Consider the following 26,018-nt stretch of genomic DNA (forward strand, 5'->3'; position numbering starts at 1 on the left):
GGCTTCAGTTAGCAGCAGTAGCGAAGGAATCGCTCGATCGGGTTCAGTTAACAGCCATCGATCGATCGCTCAGGTTCAGTAACGCGTAGCCTGCAGTGCAATCGCTCGGGTTCAGTTAGAGCCCAACGCCTCGCTCGGGTTCAGTTAGAGCTAACACCTCGCACACACGCGCGTACGTGAACGAGAGAAACGCGCATCGCTCGGCCCCTGACCTCCCACCGTAACCGGCAACTCCCCGAAATTTTCCTACCCCTCGCTTCTACCACGGTTTTTCCGTCATGGACAGCCCAAAGAATGTCATGCAGCTGCGTCTCCGGCCCGCCCAGGACGAAAAGCCCATTTTCTGTCATGATTTTTTGTCATAGAAGTAGGAGCCCACCACATCTATGATGATACCGGGTTCTGTCACAATTATCGTCATAGAAGTGTCATATGTATGACAGAAAAAAAATCGTTCGGCCCGAAATGTCACGGATGTGTTTTTTTTTTGTAGTGGTAGTTGAGGGCTTTGGAGCATATCACTAAGCATTTTCAGCAAGAATGCCATTAAGCAACACCTCATCCCTCCTTGATAGTATTGGCTTTTCCTATAGACTCAATGTGATCTTGGATCACTAAAATAGAAAATGTAGAGTCTTGTGCTTTGAGCTTGAGCCAATCCTTTTGTCCTTAGCATTTTGAGGGATCCGCTTTTCTCATCCATGCCATGCCAATCATTGAGCATTCCTGAAATATTTATCTTGAAATAGCATTAGCTCAATGAGCTATATGTTGTTAGGAATTACCAAAACCACGCAGGGATAGTTGCACTTTCACTTTGGGTTTCATGAATTTGGATGCATAAGCAGTATTCCCACTTAGTACAGGCGAAGGCTAGCAAATATATTGAGAAGCGAACAACTAGAGAGCAACAACGATCATAATCATGCATCTACCTAACATTGAATATGAGCATGAGTAGGATATAAACACTTTGAACATAAGTATCATAAAGGCTGCATTGGTTTGGAATCAACTACATGCGTGAACATGTGCCAAGTCAAGCCACTTGAATTCTTCAGAGCAGGATACCATCCTAACATACTACATCACTATCATTTAAATGCATGTTGACATACAAGATACATAATAATGCACTCCTAGCTACATAAGCATGGCATGAGCAACTATAATCTCTCATTGTCATCACAAACATGTTTTGTCATAATATGCTGAATCAGGGCAACTGAGTTAAACATATTTACAAAAACCAAAAGAAGAAGAGTTCATACCAACTTTTCTTCACCATAGTCACTTCATCAAATTATCGTCATAATTGCCTTTCACTTGCATGACCGAATGATGTGATAACAATAATAGTGCAAGAGTATCGTGGACTAAGCTGAAATCTGTAAACATTTTATTCAAAGGAGAAGACAAGGAAATATTGGTTCTTTCATTAGATCAAAAGTAATGCATATGAGAGCCACTCAATAATTCTTACGAAGTCTTCTCCTCGCGACGATTAAAAGAAAAGAAAAGAAATTTAGAGAAAAACACTAATATGTCTTTGGAGTTTTTAGTTTTTCTAAAGAAAGCAAACGAAAGAAGAAAAATGAAAAGCAAGAAAAACTATTTACACCGAAGAGCTCCCAACAAACAAAAGAAGAAACATGAAATATTTTTGGGTTTTCTTTTAGTACTAAAACTAACTAAACAGGAAAGAAAAAAAAAGAAGCAAGAAATATTTTTGGGTTTCGAAAAAATTCAAACACACAAAAGAAACAAAAGTACAATGAAAACGGATAAACAATGAAAATGATGAACACCGACAAATGAAATGAATGTGTGGTATATGAATGAAATGTTGGTGGGAATACGTACTCCCTCAAGATTAGGCTTTTGGCCTAACTTGGTCTATGGCCACTGAGAGAGTCCATCCGGTCTAGGGAAATACTGAGGCTGCTGAGGCTCCCACTGGTAGAGCGGTGCTGGTGCAGATGCGGGTGTTGTCGCTGCCATCAAGCTCCAGTATGCATAAATATCATCGGGCATGATAGTGTACCTACCCCAGGAGAGATCAAACAAAGCATGTGCGAGCAAAGTAATAACCTCATGGGTGCCCTGGCTAAATACTAAGTTATACTGGAACCGAACCTTACCATTACTAATAAAATCATGCTACGCCATGTTATCATAATCTAGGTATTTCATGGGTAGAAGTTCATCCTCATCATGCCTAGTAGCAATCTCAAAATGTCTAGCAAGACAAGAAGCATATATACCACCATAAATGACACCATTAGAATGGTTAGTGTGTAATTGATGTGCAACAATAGCTCCCAAACAAAAGGTCCTCTCACCATAGAGAGTGATGTCTACTACACAACTTTATTCTTATAGACTTCGTTGGGCCTCCAAGCACTGAGTTTTGTAGGACAACAACAAATTTCTCTCAAGTGGATGACCTAAGGTTTATCAATCCGCAGGAGGTGTAGGATGAAGATGGTCTCTCTCAAACAACCATACAATCAAATACAAGCAATCTCTTGTGTCCCCAACACACCCAATACAGTTGTCAATTGTATAGGTGCACTAGTTCAGCGAAGAGATGGTGATACAAGTGTAATATTGAAAGTGGAAATAGGTTTTCATAATCTGAATAAATAAAAATAGCAAGGTACCAAGTAAAAAAGTGAGTAAAAGTGGTGTATCAAAGCTTGGAAACAAGACCTAGGGTTAATACTTTCACTAGTGCAATTTCTCGACAATGCTAACATAACTGAATCATATAACCATCCCTCAATGTGTGACAAAGAATCACTCCAAAGTTCCTATCGGAGAAAGTAGGACAAAAACGTGTATGAACCCCTATGCCTAGATTATCCCAATGTTACCATGGGAACCCGCAAGTTGATTACCAAAAGATATATCAAGTGACTCAATAGAATACCCCATTCTCACCACAGGTATCCACATGCAAGACATACATCAAGTGATCTGAAATCCAATATTTAATCTGGCATAGCGAAACCTCAAAGAGCAAGACTCAGTTCATCACAACAAAGATAGAGAGGGAAGAACACCATATGATTCCACTATATTAGCAAATCTCATGGTACATCAAGATCATGTGTGAGAGAGAGATCAAACACACAACTAATGGTACATACCCTCGGCCCTGAGGATGAACTACTCACACATCACCATGAGAGCGGAGGAGAAGTTGGTGGTGATGGTGATGGAGGAGATGTCACTGTAGGCATTCCGACGCTACCGAAGGAGAGGGGGAAGGGGGTCGTCCTTATTATTCTTCCTTGGACCTCCAGGGAGAGAGGAGCTCTCCCCTAGATTGAATCTCTCAGTTGTGTTATGTTTCTTCCTACTGTTATCGGAGCCCTTCATCCTTTCTTATATTCCCGAAGATATGTAACTCCGATTCGGCTGAGATTGTGAGGGGATTCTTATCCGGAAATTATCTTTCTTGCGGAGAAATAAGGTCATCAACCAACCTATGAGGTGCCCACAAGACATTAGGACGCGCCCAGGGGGTAGGGCGTGCCCTGTTGCCTTGTGGGGCCCTCAAGCGTCGTCTTGCATTGATTCTTTCTGCCGAAATCACATATTTTCCATAACAAATCTCTGTACTTTTTCATCATGTTTGGACTTCATTCGGTATCTTTTTCACTAGAGGCTTCTGTCTTGAAACAATAGCATACGGTGGGTAGACAAATTGCTGTTGGGCAACTGATAGAAAATCGCATAGTTATAACGATATTCAAGGCAATGATCATGTATATAGGCATCACCTTCGAGACAAGTAGACCGAGTCCTACCCACATCTACTACTATTACTCCACCCATCGACCGCTATCCAGCATGCATCTATGGTATTTAGTCATGAAAAACAGAGTTACGCTTTAAGGAAGATGACATGATGTAAACAAAGCAACAATATAATACGTGCCTCGCTACCACTTCTGTCACGAGGTGAGGACATCGCAAGATCAAATGCATCACAAAGCACCTCCCCCGCTAAAGATAAATCAATCTAGTTGGCCAAACCAAACGGACAGATCAGAGAGACATAATAATCTTATTGGAAATATGTGAATACGTAAACTACATTGTGTCCCTAGTAAGCCTCTACAAGACCAGATCGTTGATCAAAGATGGTTATGGTTTCCTAACCATATAAATTAGTTGTGATTTGATAATGGGATAACATCATTAGGAGAATGATGTGATAGACAGACCGAACTGTAAGCTTAGCATCCGATCCTTTAGTTATTTGCTACAGCTTTCTTCATGTCAAGTATCAGGTCCTTAGACCATGAGATCATGCCACTCTAGGATATCGGAGGAGTACTTTGTGTGCTATCAAATGTCACTTCATAACTGGGTGATCTTAAAGGTGCTCAACAGGTATCGCCGAAGGTATTTGTTGGGTTGCATGGATCGGGACAGGGATTTGTCGGTCCGTGTGACGGAGAGATATCTCTAGGCCCTCTCAGTAATGCAACATCACAAGAAACTTAAAAGCATGTGGGTAATGAGTTTAGTCATGGGATCTTATATTACAGAACGAGTAAAGAGACTTGTCTATAATGAGATTGAACTAGGTATGGAGATCCCGACGATCGAATCTCGGGCAAGTAACATATGGCCGGACAAAGGGAATTGTATATGGGATTAACCAAATCCTTGACATCATGGTTCAGTCGATAAAGATCTTCGTTGAATATGTGGGAACCAATACGGGCATCCATGTCCCGCTATTGGTTATTGATCGAAGAGGAGTCTCGGTCATGTCGACATGATTCTCGAACCCGTAGGGTCGCATGTTTAGCGTTCGGTAGCGCTAGGGTAGTATTGAGATATTAATAGTGGAAAGTCTTAAGATTGTTCGGAGTCTCGGATAGGATCTGGGACGTCATGAGAAGTTCCAGAATGGTCTGGAGGTAAAGACTATATATGGAAAGTTGTTGTCAGGATTCCAGGAAAAAGTTTGGTTTTTCGGTATTGTACCTGAAAGTCGACGGAAGGTTCCGGAGGGTTCCAGAGGGGTCTAGAAGTCTTGGGAGGGTTCCACCATGTCCCATACAGTATCATGGGTTGTAGGGGAGCGCCCAGGCCTTAATGGGCCAGGGGCACCAACCCCTACAAGGCCCATGTGCCTAGGAGTGGAAAACCCTAAAGGGGAGGACCCTCCACTTGGCTTGGAGGGCGTTACTCCCCTCCTTGGACGCCACCCTGTCACTTGGAGAGGGGAAGGGGTTGGACACATCCCTCCCCCTATATAAATAGAGAGGAGGCGCAAGGGGCAACCCAACCCTTGACCACGTCTACCGCCTCTCCCTCCTCTTCTCGTTTGTGTAGCGCTTGACGAAGCCCTGCCGAAGTTCCGCTGCCACCACCACTCCGTCGTGTTGGATTAGATCTCATCTACCTCTTCTCCCTCGCTTGCTAGATCAAGGAGGAGGATACATCACCGAGCCGTATGTGTGCTAAATTTGGAGGTGCCGCGCGTGCGGTGCTTGGATCGCGAATCGAGTACCACTACGCCAACCATGATTCATAGATCTTTAGCGCTTTCGATGAACAAGGGTATGCATACTCACTCCCCTCTCGTAGCTATGCATCTCCTAGATTTATCTTGGGTGTTCGTAGGAATTTTTTTGATTTTCATGCTTCGTTCCCCAATAGTGGTATCAGAGTTAGGTCTATGCGTAGATGTATATGCACGTGTAGAACACAAAGAAGTTGTGGGCGTTGATATTCAAATTGCTTACTTCCTTTGTATTATTTGGATTCGGTGGTATTGTGGGATGAAGCGGCTCAGACCAACCTTACTTGTCCTTGCACGAGAGACTGGTTCCACTGACCGGCATGCAACTTGTATTGCATAAAAGTGACTTTGCGGGTGTCTATCTCTCCCACTTTAGTTGAATCTGATTTGACAATGGCGGTCCCTGTAGAAGGTTAAAATGTAACTCGTATATCACCATTGTGGTTTTGCGTAGATAAGAACGGTTCTTATAGTTTGCCCTAGCTGTGACATAAAAACTGCAACAACAAAGTAGAGGACGTCTAACTTGTTTTTTCAGGGCATGTTGTGATGTGGTATGGACAAAACGTGGTGTGATGTATGTTGATGTATGAGATAATCATATTTTGTAATAGGTTACTTGCATGTTGATGAGTACAGTAACCGTAAAGGGCCATAATGTTGTGATTAATTTATTGTATGACCTGCGTGTCAATCATTAAATGCCATGTAATTGCTTTACTTTATTACTATGAGTTAGCAATAATTGGCGAAGACAACTACGTGACGGCACGATGATGGATACCATGATGATGGAGATCATGATGTCATGCCGGTGACGATGGAGATCATGCCGGTGGTTTGAAGATGGAGATCAAAAGCACAAGATGATAATGACCATATCATGTCACATATTGATTGCATGTGATGTTTATATTTTTACTAGTAAGTTTGCACGTGCAACGCATGTTTAAAAGTAAATAATAGTGTTTCAAAACATGTATATTTTAAAGGGATACACAACGTTTGTGATATCACTTAAAAATATATTTTTTTAAATGAACATCAGCCTAGAACATAAAGAGATGGATACTAAAAATACAAGATACCATAGCCTCCTAACTTTTAAAACAAAATTCTTTCTTGCATGAAACTCCCTGATGTGACCTTTGTTAACTGAAACTGTTGTGCAAATAATATAAATTAAAATGTTAGCCTTATTATTATTATTTTTATTGTTGAGCGCGCAACATAGCAATTCCAAATTTTTAAAAAGTATTTACATAACACAACACAATGGAGAATAAAGAAACATCCGCTAGATAAATCAGACACACAATCTGTCCTTGAAGCTTTGCTGTAAGAAAAGCATGCTTAATCCATCACAGAACCAAATCCACTATTGATTACAAAATTATTCATCTGTCAATCATCTGCTACCAGTATCCAAGCATTCAGCACAATTTGATCATACACACTCCAGTACAATTTATGTTCATTCTCAATGGAACGAAAGCAGAACAACTACTACATTACGCCTACTGAACATTTCTTCAATGTCGGTTCACATGCCATATAGTCTTTCCTTTGTCTTGCTATTTCATGTGCCAAAACAATTTATTGCCATCGTCGTCTTAGTAAATTCTTACTGATGAAATTAATCGGCTGTGAACAAAGCAAACTTTTGTATAATGATCAGGCTATTTGCCATGAATGCCAGCTTACTATGACATTTTCTACTATAATAGTCCAAGAAGCTGAGCTGATGGGTGACCAGAACCTACACAATGTTCTAACATCAGTTTGTAGACATACATAGTTTTGTTCCTTCCTTTCTTATAGATACTGTTCTACAATTTCCATAAAAAGTATTAACAAAAGCCTGCTGAAGGATTCTGAAAAGTATCACAAATATAAATCAAGGATGACACATATTGAACATTTCTTTCAATGCTTGTATTCCTGCATGTTGTTTCCCATATATCCTACCTAATTAGGATAGTTGAAGTATTTATGTGTAAAATACATTTCACCTACCATCAACGCATTTTGGTAACAGCAAGCATATCCGAGGAAACAACACAGGAAAATCTAAATAATTAAAATCTAGCCAAAAGATAATCTCATGAGTATGTGCACCTAATGATAAGCTGAAATAAAGTTGATCAACAGGGAAGAAAATGCGTTTAGAGACACGCGGCTCGCACCTCTGTAGCCAAGATTTCATTGTCTATTATTGCATTGTGCCACATATCTTACAACCTCTTTATTTTCTGCAACAAAATATCATGAATATAATCACAATACAAAAAGATGATGTACTCCTTTACTAAATTATTGTTTTGCCAGAACAGAGTACACTGAAAAACAGTACTGAATTTTACTGAAACTCAAGAGATCTGCAGTTTGAACAGAAAAGGTTCAAAAGTGGGGGTCTCTGCCAATGCAAATGGTTATATTCCTCCGCACAATGCATATTAAATGGCTGAAATTTTTGCAAAGTACCGTTAGCATAGGGCTACAACCTCCTCCATGAAAGAAGCTATTGTTAGCAGCAATGGGAGTAACTACATATACATACTCCTTTTATAGTCTGAATGAAAGAAATAAAACAAAATATATTATGCTGACTCTTACCAAGTCCTCTTCCAGTCTTTGGTGTTGGGAAGTCAACAAATACCCAAACAGCCAAGACGTGACCATTCTGTATGGTCTACTGGCGTAGATAAAATTCCAAGGACATCATATGGGTATGTTAACATGACTGGCTCTACAAAGGTCGATGTTCCACAAGCACAACAATTCCTCCTAGTCAGTCTTCATGCAGTCATGTTAATCCAAGTTTGATTGTAGACGTACTGTTCATTGTGCTCATCCACAATATGGAGAAATTAAGATTATGTTAAACAACATAGATCAGAATTATTTCTTATGGTAAATTACACTTATACAAAATAGACAGAAATAAGTTTTTCATGATATCTAGCCATGCTTATCCTGGACAGCAAAAACTATAGCCAGTTCCGAATAAAAGAACAGGGAGGTGATCTTACATATTTAAGTGAACGATAGAGTTTACCTCAGAATGCTTCAAGTCACGTGTCCTTACCCCTGACATGATTCCCAAATCCCAAGCTCTATATTCCTGGCACATGGGACTTGCACATCATCTGTAGTCAAAGGCAGAAAAAGTTCAGTGAAGAACTTGTTAGTCGTTCTCGTTACTCCATCTATGTTGTCCTATCAGACTAAACAGAACAACTACTACATTACGACTACTGAACTGACATAGAGGGTGTGTAAATTTGCACACAAATCAGAGAGATACAGACAATGAACTATCATAGCTAGACATATGTATGAACTAACAAGAAAAATGGAAGATTCACACAAAGGGGAAGAGAGGTGGTGGAGCTGAACCGTGCAGGAGGAGTCCGGACACTGGCTGCTGGGTGGATAGGAAGGAGACGACGATGGCGACCTCATGGAGCAGCCAGGGGACAGTAACCTCCTGGATCCGTGGTGAAGGCGTGGAAGAAGTAGAGGATTGTATCCTCTTCTGGATCAGAGGCTTGTCCAGATCGAGTTGGTAACTGAATGGTATCACCCGCCGCAACGATCGCCGCCGGCCTAGTAGCGCGCAGGCTCCCGCTCCGCGGTTGCCGTAGCATCTCGACTAGCGCCTCAGCCTGCGGAATCGCAAAACAAATTAGTACCCCGTATATCGAAAGCTGTAAATTCTGTTTGTGATTGTAATGGCCAAAACGATTGTGCTTCAATGAGGAGCTCGTGATTGGTACATTGGTTTTGAGCTTGGGGCGCGCACGGAGGAGGACTTGGAGAGGGCGACGAGGGGAGGGATGGCGCCCTCGCGGGCAACCATGGTGTGGTAGGCCGCGTTGTCGTCACAAATCTGGAGGAGGGAGAGCGTGGTGATCTCCTTCTGCTGTGAGGTCCCGACCTCCACCATCTCCACCAGGACGGGGATGTCGCCCTCCTCCACGGTGGCGGAGCGGCCCTTGGCAAAGCCCACCAGGGAGTGGAGCACGTAGGAGGCCTTATCCACCATGCTGGACTCCAGGTCCAGCAAGGGGCGCACGTAGGCGGTTCTCGCGCGCCCCGCTGCAGAGCGCGTAGAGCGCCGTGGCGGCGTCCTTCTTCCTGCGTGCCCAGCCGGCCTCGTGGAGGGACACAAGCAGCGCGACGGCTCCCACGCGGCCGACCGCGGCGGCGGCGGCGCCGTCGAGCTGGGAGAGGCGGAGCAGCGCGCAGGCGGCGTTCTCCCTGGCCGTGGGCGACGCGGCCGACTTGAGCTCGCACACGAGCGGTCGTATCGCGCCGGCCTCGACCACGATGGCCTTGTTCTCGTCGCAGATGGAGAGGCTGAGCAGTGCCGTGACCCCGTGCTCCTGCAGCAGTGGGTCGGTGTGCGACAGCAGCGCCACGAGCGGCCGCACTGCCCCGGACGCCGCAATGCGGATGCTGTTGTCCGGGTTGTGCTTGGCGAGCAGCCGCAGCTCCATGGCCGCGCGGTGGAGCGGGTCGACCGACGTCGAGGGCGACTCGAGCTCGGCCACAAGCGAGGAGATGGAGCCGTCGGACGCCCGGCCGCGCAGGAGAGCAGCAGGCGGTGGATGCCCGCGGCGGCGGCGGCCGTGAAGGAGAGGTCGTCGTTGCCGCACTCGCTGAAGGGCTCGGAGGGAGGAGGGAGGAGGTGAATGGTGAGTGACGGGTGGACAAAACGAAAGGATAATGGGAGACGTGGGCGAGGTGGGGTCCCCGACGACGTGCGGGATGATTCGATGCGGTGTGGATTAGGGTTTCATTAACGAAGGCAAATAATAGATTAACCCAATGGCATGATGGGTAATTAAAGCATAAAACACGTTTAGTAGGCTGGAGGGATGTAGACCATCGGATTGCAGGTTTTGATGGATAGGATGATTTGGTTCTCCGCCCTCTCGTGCTTTGTGGTAGTAGATGCATCTTATTTTGCTTAGGACGATGGTAGCATTATAAGATGATCCCTTCACTTAATTTAAAGATAAAATTGTTCTCCCTAAGTATGCACCTTTGCGAAAGTTCGTAGTTTTGAAGACCTCATGATGATCGGGTGTGATAGACTCTACGTTCATATACAACGGGTGTAAACCAGTTTTTATAATGCGGAATACTTGGTTAAACTTGACGATCCTAGCATGCACAGACATGGCTTCGGAGGATTGAAAGGTCGTTCATGAGTCATATAGTAGATATGATCAACATGGAGATGTTCACCATTGATGACCTGACGTGATGATCAGGCATGGGTTGGTTGATTTCGATCATGTAACACTTAGACAACTTGACGGGTGTTGATTTAAGTGGGAGTTCATTATTAATATGATTAATTGAACCAATTATCATGAACATAGTCTTAATGTCTTTGGAATTATGTTGTAGATCAATGGTTCGTGTTGTAGCTCCCCTGAATTTTAATGTGTTCCTAAAGAAAGAAAAGTTGAAAGATAATGGAAGCAACTATGCGGATTGGGTTCATAATCTGAGGGTTGTCCTCACTGTTGCACAAAAGGCTTATGTCCTTGATGCACCGCTAGGTGAACCACCCACTCCTAAAAATCTAGACGCTATGAACATCTGGCAGACAAGGAATGATGACTACACGATAGTTCTGTGCGCCATGCTTTACAGCTTAGAACCAAGGCTCCAAATATGTTTTGAGCACCACGAAGCATATGAGATGTTCCAGGAGCTGAAATTGGTATTTCAGGCTCATGCCCTGGTTGAGAGGTATGACACCTCCGACAAGTTCTTTAGCTACAAGATGGAGGAGAACAACTCCATTAGCGAGCACATAATCAAGATGTCTGAGTACTACAACTACTTCAATCAATTGGGAGTTAATCTTCCGGATGAAGTAGCGATTGATAGAGTTCTCTAATCACTACCACCAAGCTACAAGGGCTTTGTGATGAACTATAATATGCAAGGGATGGAGAAAACGATCCCTGAGCTCGTCGCGATGCTTAAGGCCGCGGAGGTAGAAATCAAGAAATAGCATGAACTGTTGATGGTCAATAAGACCACTAGTTTGAAGAAAGGCAAGGGAAAGAAAGGGAACTTCAAGAATAATGGAAAGGCAGGTGCCTCTCCTGTGAAGAAACCCAAGGCTGGACCCAAACCTGAGACTAAGTGCTTCTATTGTAAGGGGAATGGCCACTAGAAGCGAAACTGCCCCAAGTACTTGACAGATAAGAAGGTTGGCAACATCAACAAAGGTATATTTGATATATGTGATATTGATGTGTACCTTACTAGTGCTCGTAGTAGCGCCTGGGTATCTAATACTAGTTCGGTTGCTAATATTTGTAACTCGAAATAGGAGCTGCGGAATAAATAAAGACTAGCTAAGGACAAGGTGATGATGCGCATTGGAAATGGCTCCAAGGTTGATGTGATCGCCCTCGGCACGCTCCGTCTACCTTTGGGATTAGTTTTAAACCTAAATAATTGTTATTTGGTGCCTACACTGAGCATGAACATTATATTTGGATCTTTTTTATTTCGAGACGGTTATTCATTTAAGTTAGATAATAATGATTGTTCTATTTATATGAATAATATCTTTTATGGTCATGCACCCTTGTGAATAGTTTATTCTTATTGAATCTCGATTGTAGTGATAAACATGTTCATAATATTGATGCCAAAAAATTCAAAGTTAATGATGATATTACCACATACATGTGGCACTGCCGCTTAGTTCATATTGGTGTTAAGCACATGAAGAAACTCCATGTTGATGGACATTTGGAATTACTTGATTATGAATCATTTGAAACATGTGAACCATGCTTCCTGGGCAAGATGACTAAAACCCTGTTTTCTAGAACAATGGAGTGGGCAAGTAACTTATTAGAAATAATACATAGTGATGTATGCGGTCCGATGAGTGTTGAAGCATGCTATGTATATCATTATTTTCTTATCTTCACGGATGATTTATGTAGATATGGGTATATTTACTTAATGAAACAAAAGTCTGAAACATTTGAAAAGTTTAAGGAATTTCAGAGTGAAGTGGAGAATCACCATAAGAAGAAAATAAAATTTCTACAATCAGATCATGGAGGTGAATATTTGAGTTACAAGTTTGGCTCACATTTAAGACAATATGGAATTATTTCACAACTCACGCCACCCTGGAGCACCAAAGCGTAATGGTGTGTCTGAATGTCATAATTGTACTCTATTGGATATGGTGCATTGTATGATGTCTCTTACTGATTTTCCACTATTGTTTTGGGGTTATGCATTAGAGACATCCGCATTCACTTTAAATAGGGCACCGTCTAAATCTATTGAGACGACACCGTATGAACTTATGGTTTGGCAAGAAACCAAAACTGTCATTTCTTAAAGTTTGGGGATGCGACACTTATGTCAAGAGGCTTCAGCCTGATAAGCTCAAACCCAAAGGGAAAAAGTGTGTCTTCATAGGTTACCCTAAAAAGACTATTGGGTACATCTTCTATCACAGATCAGGTCTTGTTGCCAAGAATGGATCTTTTCTTGAGAAGGAGTTTCTCTCAAAAGAAGTGAGTGGGAGGAAACTGGAGCTTGATGAGGTAATTGTACCTCCTCTCAAATTAGAGAGTAAAGCATCACAGAAACAAGTTCCCGTGATGCCTACACCAGCCGGGAAGGAAGCTAATGATGATGATCATGAAACTTTGGATCAACGTACTACTAAACTTTGTGGGTCAACCAGGGTATGTTCCGCACTAGAGTGGTATAGTAATCATGCCCAGGAAGTCGTATTGTTAGACAACAGCGAACCTACAAACTATGAAGAAGTAATGATGAGTCCGGATTCCGACAAATGTCTTGAGGCCATGAAATCCGCGATAGGATCGATGTATGAGAACCAAGTATGGACTTTGGTAAACTTACCCGATGACCAACAGGCCATTAAGAACAAATGGATTTTTAAGAAGATAGAAGTTGATGGTAATGTCACTATCGGTGCAACAAACCCAGGTGTGTTGCCCTGACTGTACACAGGCATAAGAGCAAGGTTACAACATCCAAGACGAGACCAAGCAGAAGAGATAGCTCTTTGAGAAATCTAAGAGCGAATCAAGAAGACCAAGTCAAGCTGAAAGAGCAAGATGCCACTAAGGAAAAACCTCCCTTGCCGGGCAGGCGAGCCTAGCGGGGTCTAGGTTGCCCCGAAGACAAATCTCAAGACTGCCCCGGCAAGCTTACCGGGAGCACTAAGGGCGGACTACCCCGCCAAGGTTCCACCGCTCCACCTCACAGCAATGCAAGTCATTGATTGGTGCGGTGTCAAGCCCCCAAGTAACTAAGTGGCTGTTATTTGACACATGGCAACCACTTCCAAAGGAAATCACCTCCAAATGACACCCATCCAGAGGCATGTCAAGCAAACATACAAGAAGGTGGCCGAATGGCCTGGCAAGCCTTGCCGGGCACACCATGATGTGACACTAAGCTTCACATTTAATGCGCTCTGCTTTGTGTGCATAGTTAGGTATGATAGCACTGTTTGCTATCTAATCAGTACACAATGACTGATTTGCCATTGTGGTGACCCCTTGATCTATAAAAGGAGGGCCATGGAAACATTAGAAAGGATTCGGACCCTTGCACACTCATACGCGCATAGCTGCTCTCGCCCCGAGGCAACCCTGCCGGGCTAGAGCGACGTGTCTCCACCACAATCCTCTCATCAATCCACCAAAGCAGGAGTAGGGTTTTACGCCTTGCGGCAGCCCGAACCTGGGTAAATTGCCTGTGTGATTGTTGTCGTGCTGCCTCTGCACCCTCCGCTCTTTGTGCAATGTGCTCTTCCCCCCTACCACACCACAAGGGGCTGATGGTCCCATAGGTGGTCGTGGTTTCCCACGACATCTTTGGCGTGCCAGGTAGGGGGAGGCACTTGCGTGAACCCGAGAGTGTATGCATCGCGTCATCTTCATCATCATTTTCTTCATCGATGGCTCCATCACCCATGGCACCCAAGAAAAAGCCCAACGCCATGCTACCTCTTGAGCACTGCGTTGGATTTCCCCGAAGAGGAGAGGATGATGCAGTAAAGTAGCGTAAGTATTTCCCTCAGTTTTTGAAAACCAAGGTATCAATCCAGTAGGAGACCACACACAAGTCCCTCGTACCTACACAAAACGATAGGAACTCGCAACCAACGCTTAGGGGTTGTCAATCCCTTCAAGGTCACTTACGAGAGTGAGATCTGATAGAGATAATATTTTTGGTATTTTTGATAGATAGATGCAAAGTAAAAAGTGAAAACAAAGCAATTAAATAAAGTGATATAGATTGATATGATGAGAATAGACCCGGGGGCCATAGGTTTCACTAGTGGCTTCTCTCAAGAGCATAAGTATTCTACGATGGGTGAACAAATTACTGTTGGGCAATTGACAGAATTGAGCATAGTTATGAGTATATCTAGGCAATGATCATGTATATAGGCATCACGTCCAAAACAAGTAGATCGAAACGATTCTGCATCTACTACTATTACTCCACTCATCGACCGCTATCCAGCATGCATCTAGAGTATTAAGTAAAAACATAGTAACGCCGTAAGCAAGATGACATGGTGTAAAGGGATAAATTCATGCAACATGATAAAAAACCCATCTTGTTATCCTCGATGGCAACAATACAATACGTGCCTTACAACTCTTTCTGTCACTGAATAAGGACACCGCAAGATTGAACCCAAAGCTAAGCACTTCTCCCATTGAAAGAACTACCAATCTAGTTGGCCAAACCAAAAAGATAATTCGAAGAGACTTGCAAAGATAACTCAATCATACATAAAAGAGTTCAGAGAAGAATCAAATATTTTCCATAGATAATATTGGATCATAAACCCACAATTCATCGGTCTCAACAAACACACCGCAAAAAGAAGATTACATCGAATAGATCTCCACGAGAGAGGGGGAGAACATTGTATTGAGATCCAAAAAGAGAGAAGAAGCCATCTAGCTACTAGCTATGGACCCGAAGGTCTGAAGTAAACTACTCACACTTCATCGGAGGGTCTATAGTGATGATGTAGAAGCCCTTCGTGGTGGATGCCCCCTCCGGCGGAGCTCTGGAACAGGCCCCTAGATGGGATCTCGTGGATACAGAAGGTTGCGGCGGTGGAATTAGGTTTTTGGCTCCTATTCTGATCGTTCGGGGATACGTAGGTATATATAGGAGGAAGGAGTACGTCGGTGGAGTTCCGAGGGGCCCATGAGGTAGGGGGCGCGCCCAGGGGGCGTGCCCTCCACCCTCGTGACCTCCTCAGGCACTGCTTGGAGTAGGGTCCAAGTCTCCTGGGTCACGTTCGGTTGGAAAATCACGATCCCGAAGGTTTCATTCCGTTTGGACTCCGTTTGATATTCTGTTTCTTCGAAATACTGAAAAAGGCAAAAACAGCAATTCTGGGCTGGGCATCCGGTTAATAGGTTAGTCCCAAAAGTAATATAAAAGTGGAAAATAAAGCCCAATATAGTCCAAAACAGTAGATAAAGTAGCATGGAGCAATCAAAAATTATAGATACGTTGGAGACGTATCAGGCATCCCCAATCTTAATTCCTGCTCGTCCTCAAGTAGGTAAATGAAAAAAAAGAATTTTTGATGCAGAGTGATGCTTTGGCATAATTTCAATGTAAATCTTGTTAATTGTGATATGAATATTCAGATCCGAAAGATTCAAGACAAAAGTTCATATTGACACAAAAATAATAATACTTCAAGCATACTAATCAAAGCAATCATGTCTTCTCAAAATAACATGGCAAAAGAAAGTTCATCCCTACAAAATCATATAGTTAGGCTATGCTTCATTTTCGTCACACAAAGATGTTCCCAACTTCTATACCCCCGATGACAAGCCAAGCAATTGTTTCATACTTAAATAATCTCAAACTTTTTCAACCTTCACGCAATACATGAGCGTGAGCCATGGATATAGCACTATGGGTGGAATAGAATATGATGATGGGGATTGTGTGGAGAAGACAAAAAGGAGAAAGTCTCACATTGACGAGGCTAATCAATGGACTATTGAGATGCCCATCAATTAATGTCAACATGAGGAGTAGGGATTGCCATGCAACTTATGCACTAGAGCTATGAATGCTCAACAAAAGAAAACTAGTGGGTGTGCATCCAACTTGCTTGCTCATGAAGACCTAGGGCATTTGAGGAAGCCCATCGTAGGAATATACAAGCCAAGTTCTATAATGAAAAAATTCCCACTAGTATAAAAAGGACAACTTATGAGACTCACTACATGAGGAACAAGGTGCTATTTTGAAGCACAATATATGAGACTCACTACATGAAGAACAAGGTGCTACTTTGAAGCACAATATGGGAGACTCACTACATGAGGAACAAGGTGCTACTTTGAAGCACAAGTGTGGAAAAAGAGATAGTAGCATTGCCCTTTTTATTTTATTTTTTTGGGGCCATTCTTTTTTTTGGCCTTTCTCCTTTTTTTATTTGGGCAATGCTCTAATAATGATGATCATCACACTTCTATTGATTACAACACAAGGATTACAACTCGAAACTTAGAACAAGATATGACTCTATATGAATGCCTCCGGCGGTGTACCGGGATGGTGCAATGAATCAAGAGTGACATGTATGGAAAATAATGCATGGTGGCTTTGCCACAAATACGATGTCAACTACAAGATCATGCAATGGCAATATGACAAAAGTAATGTATGTCATGATGATGATGGTGGAAGTTGCATGGCAATATATCTCGGAATGGCTATGGAAATGCCATGATAGGTAGGTATGGTGGCTGTTTTGAGGAAGATATAAGGAGGTTTATGTGTGATAGAGCGTATCGTATCACGGGGTTTGGATGCACCGGCGAAGTTTGCGCCAACTCTCAAGGTGAGAAAGGGCAATGCACGGTACCAAAGAGGCTAGCAAAGGTGGAAAGGTGAGAGTGCGTATAATCCATGGACTCAACATTAGTCAAAAGAACTCATATACTTATTGCGAAAATTTAGAAGTCATCAAAAATTCAAGTACTATGCACATGCTCCTAGGGGGATAGATTGGTAGGAAAAGACCATCGCTCATCCCCGACCGCCACTCATAAGGATGCACAAGCCAGGTACACTTCATGTTTCAAATTTGTTACACAACTTTAACCATACGTGCATGCTACGGGACTTGCAAACTTCAACACAAGTATTTCTCAAATTCATAATCACCCAACTAGCACGTCTTTGATATTATCACCTACATATCTCAAAACAATTATCAAGCATCAAACTTATCTTAGTATTCAATTCACTCAAAAGAAAGTTTCACATATCTTGAACACCAAGTATATTAACATTAAGCAAATTACCATGCTATTAAAGACTCTCAAAATAATCTAAGTGAAGCATGAGAGATCAAATAGTTTCTTTAAAACAAATCCACCACCGTGCTCTAAAAGATCTAAGTGAAGTACTAGAGCAAAAATTATAACGCTCAAAAGATATAAGTGAAGCACTATGAGCAAAACTATCAAGCTCAAAAGATATAAGTGAAGCACATAGAGTATTCTAACAAATTCCAATTCATGTATGCCTCTCTCAAAAGGTGGGTACAGCAAGGATGATTGTGGTAGACTAACAAGCAAGGACACAAATAATACAAGACGCTCCAAGCAAAACACATATCATGTTGGTGAATAAAAATATAACTCCAAGTAAATTACCGATGGAAGTGGACGAAAGAGGGGATGCCTTCCGGGGCATCCCCAAGCTTTGACTTTTTGGTGTCCTTGGATTATCTTGGGGGTGCCATGGGCATCCCAAAGCTTAGGCTCTTTCCACTCCTTGTTCCATAATCCATCAAAAGAATTCACCCAAAACTTGAAAACTTCACAACACAAAACTCAACAGAAATCTCGTGAGCTCCGTTAGAGAAAAAAACAAAAGACTACTTCAAGGTACTGTAATGAACTCATTCTTTATTTATATTGGTGTTAAACCTACTGTATTGCAACTTCTCTATGGTTTATAAACTAATTTACTAGCCATAGATTCATCAAAATAAGCAAACAACACACGAAAAACAGAATCTGTCAAAAATAGAACAGTCTGTAGCAATCTGTAACTAACGCAAACTTTTGGAACTCTAAAAATTCTACCAAAATAGGAAGTCCTGGAAAATTTGTTTATTGACCAGCAGCAAAAAGAATCAACGCAAAAAACACGTTCCTGTGATTTATCATAACTAAATTCGTGCGTGCAAAGTTTCTGTTTTTCAGCAGAATCAAATCAACTATCATCGTAGGTTATCCTATAGGTCCTACTTGGCACAAACACTAATTAAAACATAAAACCACATCAAACAGAAGGTAGATGGATTATTTATTCCTAAAGAGAAGCAAAAACAAAAAAACACAAAATAAAATTGGGTTGCCTCCCAACAAGCGCTATCATTTAACGCCCTTAGCTAGGCATAAAAGCAAGGATAGATCTAGGTATTGCCATCTTTGGTAGGCAATCCATAAGTGGCTCTCATAATAGATTCATATGGTAATTTTATTTTCTTTCTAGGGAAGTGTTCCATACCCTTCTTTAAGGGAAATTGGAATCTAATATTCCCTTCCTTCATATCAATAATTGCACCTATCGTTCTAAGGAAAGGTCTACCAAGAATAATAGGACATGAAGGATTGCAATCTATATCAAGAACGATAAAATATATGGGCACATAATTCCTATTTGCAACAATAAGAACATCATTAATTCTTCCCATAGGTTTTTAATAGTGGATTCCGCAAGGTGCAAGTTTAGAGAGCAATCATCAAAATCACGGAAATCTAGCAAATCACATAAAGTTTTGGGGATAGTAGAGACACTAGCACCCAAATCACACAAAGCATGAAACTCAAAATCTTTAATTCTAATTTTAATAGTAGGTTCCCACTCATCATAGATTTTTCTAGGGATAGAAACTTTCAACTCAAGTTTTTCTTCATAAGATTGCATCAAGGCATCAACAATGTGTTCGGTAAAGGCCTTATTTTGACTATAAGCATGAGGAGAATCTAGCACGGATTGCAACAGGGAAATACAACCAATCAAAGAGCAATTTTCATAATTAAATTCCTTGAGATCCAAAATAGTGGGTTTAGCAACATCATGGTTTTTATTTATTTCAATCCCACTTTCATCAATTTCATCATCAAGATCTAGAAACTCCGAATTCTTAGAACGCCTTCTAGGTAAAGGAAGATAATCTTCAGATTCATCAAGATTCATATTGCAAAATAAAGATTTAATGGGGGACACATCAATAACTTTTAGATCTTCATCTTGATTTTCATAGGGATTGGAAGAACACGCTTTAATAAAGGCATCTTTGGAGGCACGCATCCTAGCGGTTCTTTCCTTGCACTCATTAATGGAAATTCTCATGGCTTTGAGAGACTCATTGATATCATGCTTAGGAGGAATAGATCTAAGCTTTAAAGAATCAATTTCAAGAGAAATTCTATCAACGTTCCTAGCCAAATCATCAACTTTAAGCAATTTCTTTTCAAGCAAAGCGTTAAAATTCTTTTGTAAATTCATAAACTCTTTAACACTACTCTCAAATTCAGAGGGCATCTTATTAAAATTTCCATAAGAGTTATTGTAGGAATTTCCATAATTATTAGAAGGATTACTAGGATAAGGCCTAGGATTAAAATCCCCTCTATACGCGTTGTTTCCAAAACTATTCCTACCAACAAAATTCACATCCATAGATTCATTATTATTCTCAAGCAAAGTAGATAAAGGCATATCGTTGGGATCAAGAGGGGTATTTTTAGGAGCAAACATCTTCATAAGTTCATCCATCTTTTCACTCAAAACATTGATTTCTTCTATAGCATGCACTTTTTTACTAGAAGATTATTCGGTGTGCCATTGAGAATAATTAGCCATAATATTATCAAGAAATTTGGTAGCATCCCCTAACGTAATTTCCATAAAAGTGCCTCCCGTGGCCGAATCTAAAATATTTCTAGAAGCAAAATTCAATCTGGCATAAATTTTTTGAATGATCATCCATAAATTCAAACCATGAGTTGCGAAGCATTAATTTCATTCTTTCCCAAGATTGGGCAACATGCTCATGATCAAGTTGTTTAAAATTCATGATATCGTTCCTAAGAGTGATAATCTTAGCGGGAGGAAAATACTTAGAGATAAAAGCATCTTTGCACTTGTTCCAAGAATCAATACTATTTTTAGGCAAAGATGAAAACCAAACTTTAGCACGATCTCTAAGTGAAAACGGAAATAACTTTAATTTGACAATATTGTTATCCGTATCTTTCTTCTTTTGCATATCACACAAATCAAAAAAATTGTTTAGATGAGTAGCGGCATCTTCACTAGGAAGGCCGGCGAATTGATCTTTCATAACAAGATTCAACAAAGCAGTATTGATTTCACAAGACTCATCATTATTAAGAGGAGCAATCGGAGTACTAAGGAAATCATTATTATTGGTATTCGAGAAATCACACAATTTGGTATTATCTTGTGCCATGGCAACAAGTAATCCAAAACACAAGCAAATAGAAAGACGACGGGAAAAAGGCAAACGGAAAAGAGAGGAGGAGATTGGGAAAGAGAGGGCAAATAAAACGGCAAGGGTGAAGTGGGGGAGAGGAAAACGAGAGGCAAATGGCAAATAATGTAATGCGAGAGATAGGGATTGCGATGGGTACTTGGTATGGTTGACTTGCTTGTGTGAGCCTCCCCGACAACGGCGCCAGAAATTCTTCTTGCTACCTCTTGAGCACTGCGTTGGATTTCCCCGAAGAGGAGAGGATGATGCAGTAAAGTAGAATAAGTATTTCCCTCAGTTTTTGAGAACCAAGGTATCAATCCAGTAGGAGACCACGCACAAGTCCCTCGTACCTACACAAAACGATAGGAACTCGCAACCAATGCTTAGGGGTTGTCAATCCCTTCACGGTCACTTACGAGAGTGAGATCTGATAGAGATAATATTTTTGGTATTTTTGATAGATAGATGCAAAGTAAAAAGTAAAAACAAAGCAATTAAATAAAGTGATATAGATTGATATGATGAGAATAGACCCGGGGGCCATAGGTTTCACTAGTGGCTTCTCTCAAGAGCATAAGTATTCTACGATGGGTGAACAAATTACTGTTGAGCAATTGACAGAATTGAGCATAGTTATGAGTATATCTAGGCAATGATCATGTATATAGGCATCACGTCCAAAACAAGTAGATCGAAATGATTCTGCATCTACTACTATTACTCCACTCATCGACCGCTATCCAGCATGCATCTAGAGTATTAAGTAAAAACATAGTAACGCCGTAAGCAAGATGACATGATGTAGAGGGATAAATTCATGCAATATGATAAAAACCCCATCTTGTTATCCTCGATGGCAACAATACAATACGTGCCTTACAACTCTTTCTGTCACTGAGTAAGGACACCGCAAGATTGAACCCAAAGCTAAGCACTTCTCCCATTGCAAGAACTACCAATCTAGTTGGCCAAACCAAAAAGATAATTCCAAGAGACTTGCAAAGATAACTCAATCATACATAAAAGAATTCAGAGAAGAATCAAATATTTTCCATAGATAATATTGGATCATAAACCCACAATTCATCGGTCTCAACAAACACACCGCAAAAAGAAGATTACATCGAATAGATCTCCACGAGAGAGCGGAAGAACATTGTATTGAGATCCAAAAAGAGAGAAGAAGCCATCTAGCTACTAGCTATGGACCCGAAGGTCTGAAGTAAACTACTCACACTTCATCGAAGGGTCTATAGTGATGATGTAGAAGCCCTCCGTGGTGGATGCCCCCTCCGGCGGAGCTCCGGAACAGGCCCCCAGATGGGATCTCGTGGATACAGAAGGTTGCGGCGGTGGAATTAGGTTTTTGGCTCCTATTCTGATCGTTCGGGGATACGTAGGTATATATAGGAGGAAGGAGTACGTCGGTGGAGTTCCGAGGGGCCCACGAGGTAGGGGGCGCGCCCAGGGGGCGTGCCCTCCACCCTCGTGACCTCCTCAGGCACTGCTTGGAGTAGGGTCCAAGTCTCCTGGGTCACGTTCGGTTGGAAAATCACGATCCCGAAGGTTTCATTCCGTTTGGACTCCGTTTGATATTCTGTTTCTTCGAAATACTGAAAAAGGCAAAAACAGCAATTCTGGGCTGGGCATCCGGTTAATAGGTTAGTCCCAAAAGTAATATAAAAGTGGAAAATAAAGCCCAATATAGTCCAAAACAGTAGATAAAGTAGCATGGAGCAATCAAAAATTATAGATACGTTGGAGACGTATCAGGCATCCCCAATCTTAATTCCTGCTCGTCCTCGAGTAGGTAAATGAAAAAAAAGAATTTTTGATGCAGAGTGATGCTTTGGCATAATTTCAATGTAAATCTTGTTAATTGTGATATGAATATTCAGATCCGAAAGATTCAAGACAAAAGTTCATATTGACACAAAAATAATAATACTTCAAGCATACTAATCAAAGCAATCATGTCTTCTCAAAATAACATGGCAAAAGAAAGTTCATCCCTACAAAATCATATAGTTAGGCTATGCTTCATTTTCGTCACACAAAGATGTTCCCAACTTCTATACCCCCGATGACAAGCCAAGCAATTGTTTCATACTTAAATAATCTCAAACTTTTTCAACCTTCACGCAATACATGAGCGTGAGCCATGGATATAGCACTATGGGTGGAATAGAATATGATGATGGGGATTGTGTGGAGAAGACAAAAAGGAGAAAGTCTCACATTGACGAGGCTAATCAATGGACTATTGAGATGCCCATCAATTAATGTCAACATGAGGAGTAGGGATTGCCATGCAACTTATGCACTAGAGCTATGAATGCTCAACAAAAGAAAACTAGTGGGTGTGCATCCAACTTGCTTGCTCATGAAGACCTAGGGCATTTGAGGAAGCCCATCGTAGGAATATACAAGCCAAGTTCTATAATGAAAAAATTCCCACTAGTATAAAAAGGACAACTTATGAGACTCACTACATGAGGAACAAGGTGCTATTTTGAAGCACAATATATGAGACTCACTACATGAAGAACAAGGTGCTACTTTGAAGCACAATATGGGAGACTCACTACATGAGGAACAAGGTGCTACTTTGAAGCACAAGTGTGGAAAAAGAGATAGTAGCATTGCCCTTTTTATTTTATTTTTTTGGGGCCATTCTTTTTTTTGGCCTTTCTCCTTTTTTTATTTGGGCAATGCTCTAATAATGATGATCATCACACTTCTATTGATTACAACACAAGGATTACAACTCGAAACTTAGAACAAGATATGACTCTATATGAATGCCTCCGGCGGTGTACCGGGATGGTGCAATGAATCAAGAGTGACATGTATGGAAAATAATGCATGGTGGCTTTGCCACAAATACGATGTCAACTACAAGATCATGCAATGGCAATATGACAAAAGTAATGTATGTCATGATGATGATGGTGGAAGTTGCATGGCAATATATCTCGGAATGGCTATGGAAATGCCATGATAGGTAGGTATGGTGGCTGTTTTGAGGAAGATATAAGGAGGTTTATGTGTGATAGAGCGTATCGTATCACGGGGTTTGGATGCACCGGCGAAGTTTGCGCCAACTCTCAAGGTGAGAAAGGGCAATGCACGGTACCAAAGAGGCTAGCAAAGGTGGAAAGGTGAGAGTGCGTATAATCCATGGACTCAACATTAGTCAAAAGAACTCATATACTTATTGCGAAAATTTAGAAGTCATCAAAAATTCAAGTACTATGCACATGCTCCTAGGGGGATAGATTGGTAGGAAAAGACCATCGCTCATCCCCGACCGCCACTCATAAGGATGCACAAGCCAGGTACACTTCATGTTTCAAATTTGTTACACAACTTTAACCATACGTGCATGCTACGGGACTTGCAAACTTCAACACAAGTATTTCTCAAATTCATAATCACCCAACTAGCACGTCTTTGATATTATCACCTACATATCTCAAAACAATTATCAAGCATCAAACTTATCTTAGTATTCAATTCACTCAAAAGAAAGTTTCACATATCTTGAACACCAAGTATATTAACATTAAGCAAATTACCATGCTATTAAAGACTCTCAAAATAATCTAAGTGAAGCATGAGAGATCAAATAGTTTCTTTAAAACAAATCCACCACCGTGCTCTAAAAGATCTAAGTGAAGTACTAGAGCAAAAATTATAACGCTCAAAAGATATAAGTGAAGCACTATGAGCAAAACTATCAAGCTCAAAAGATATAAGTGAAGCACATAGAGTATTCTAACAAATTCCAATTCATGTATGCCTCTCTCAAAAGGTGGGTACAGCAAGGATGATTGTGGTAGACTAACAAGCAAGGACACAAATAATACAAGACGCTCCAAGCAAAACACATATCATGTTGGTGAATAAAAATATAACTCCAAGTAAATTACCGATGGAAGTGGACGAAAGAGGGGATGCCTTCCGGGGCATCCCCAAGCTTTGACTTTTTGGTGTCCTTGGATTATCTTGGGGGTGCCATGGGCATCCCAAAGCTTAGGCTCTTTCCACTCCTTGTTCCATAATCCATCAAAAGAATTCACCCAAAACTTGAAAACTTCACAACACAAAACTCAACAGAAATCTCGTGAGCTCCGTTAGAGAAAAAAACAAAAGACTACTTCAAGGTACTGTAATGAACTCATTCTCTATTTATATTGGTGTTAAACCTACTGTATTGCAACTTCTCTATGGTTTATAAACTAATTTACTAGCCATAGATTCATCAAAATAAGCAAACAACACAAGAAAAACAGAATCTGTCAAAAACAGAACAGTCTGTAGCAATCTGTAACTAACGCAAACTTTTGGAACTCTAAAAATTCTACCAAAATAGGAAGTCCTGGAAAATTTGTTTATTGACCAGCAGCAAAAAGAATCAACGCAAAAAACACGTTCCTGTGATTTATCATAACTAAATTCGTGCGTGCAAAGTTTCTGTTTTTCAGCAGAATCAAATCAACTATCATCGTAGGTTATCCTATAGGTCCTACTTGGCACAAACACTAATTAAAACATAAAACCACATCAAACAGAAGGTAGATGGATTATTTATTCCTAAAGAGAAGCAAAAACAAAAAAACACAAAATAAAATTGGGTTGCCTCCCAACAAGCGCTATCATTTAACGCCCTTAGCTAGGCATAAAAGCAAGGATAGATCTAGGTATTGCCATCTTTGGTAGGCAATCCATAAGTGGCTCTCATAATAGATTCATATGGTAATTTTATTTTCTTTCTAGGGAAGTGTTCCATACCCTTCTTTAAGGGAAATTGGAATCTAATATTCCCTTCCTTCATATCAATAATTGCACCTA

At 41.2% G+C, this 26,018-nt stretch overlaps 1 pseudogene; it reads right to left on the reverse strand.

The window, feature by feature from the left end:
• Nucleotides 1-6,909: 6,909 nt before the first annotated feature.
• Nucleotides 6,910-10,268, reverse strand: LOC119279560 (annotated as a pseudogene).
• Nucleotides 10,269-26,018: the final 15,750 nt, after the last annotated feature.

This window comes from Triticum dicoccoides, chromosome 3B (genome assembly GCF_002162155.2).
Source record: "Triticum dicoccoides isolate Atlit2015 ecotype Zavitan chromosome 3B, WEW_v2.0, whole genome shotgun sequence".
Classification (NCBI taxonomy): domain Eukaryota; kingdom Viridiplantae; phylum Streptophyta; class Magnoliopsida; order Poales; family Poaceae; genus Triticum; species Triticum dicoccoides.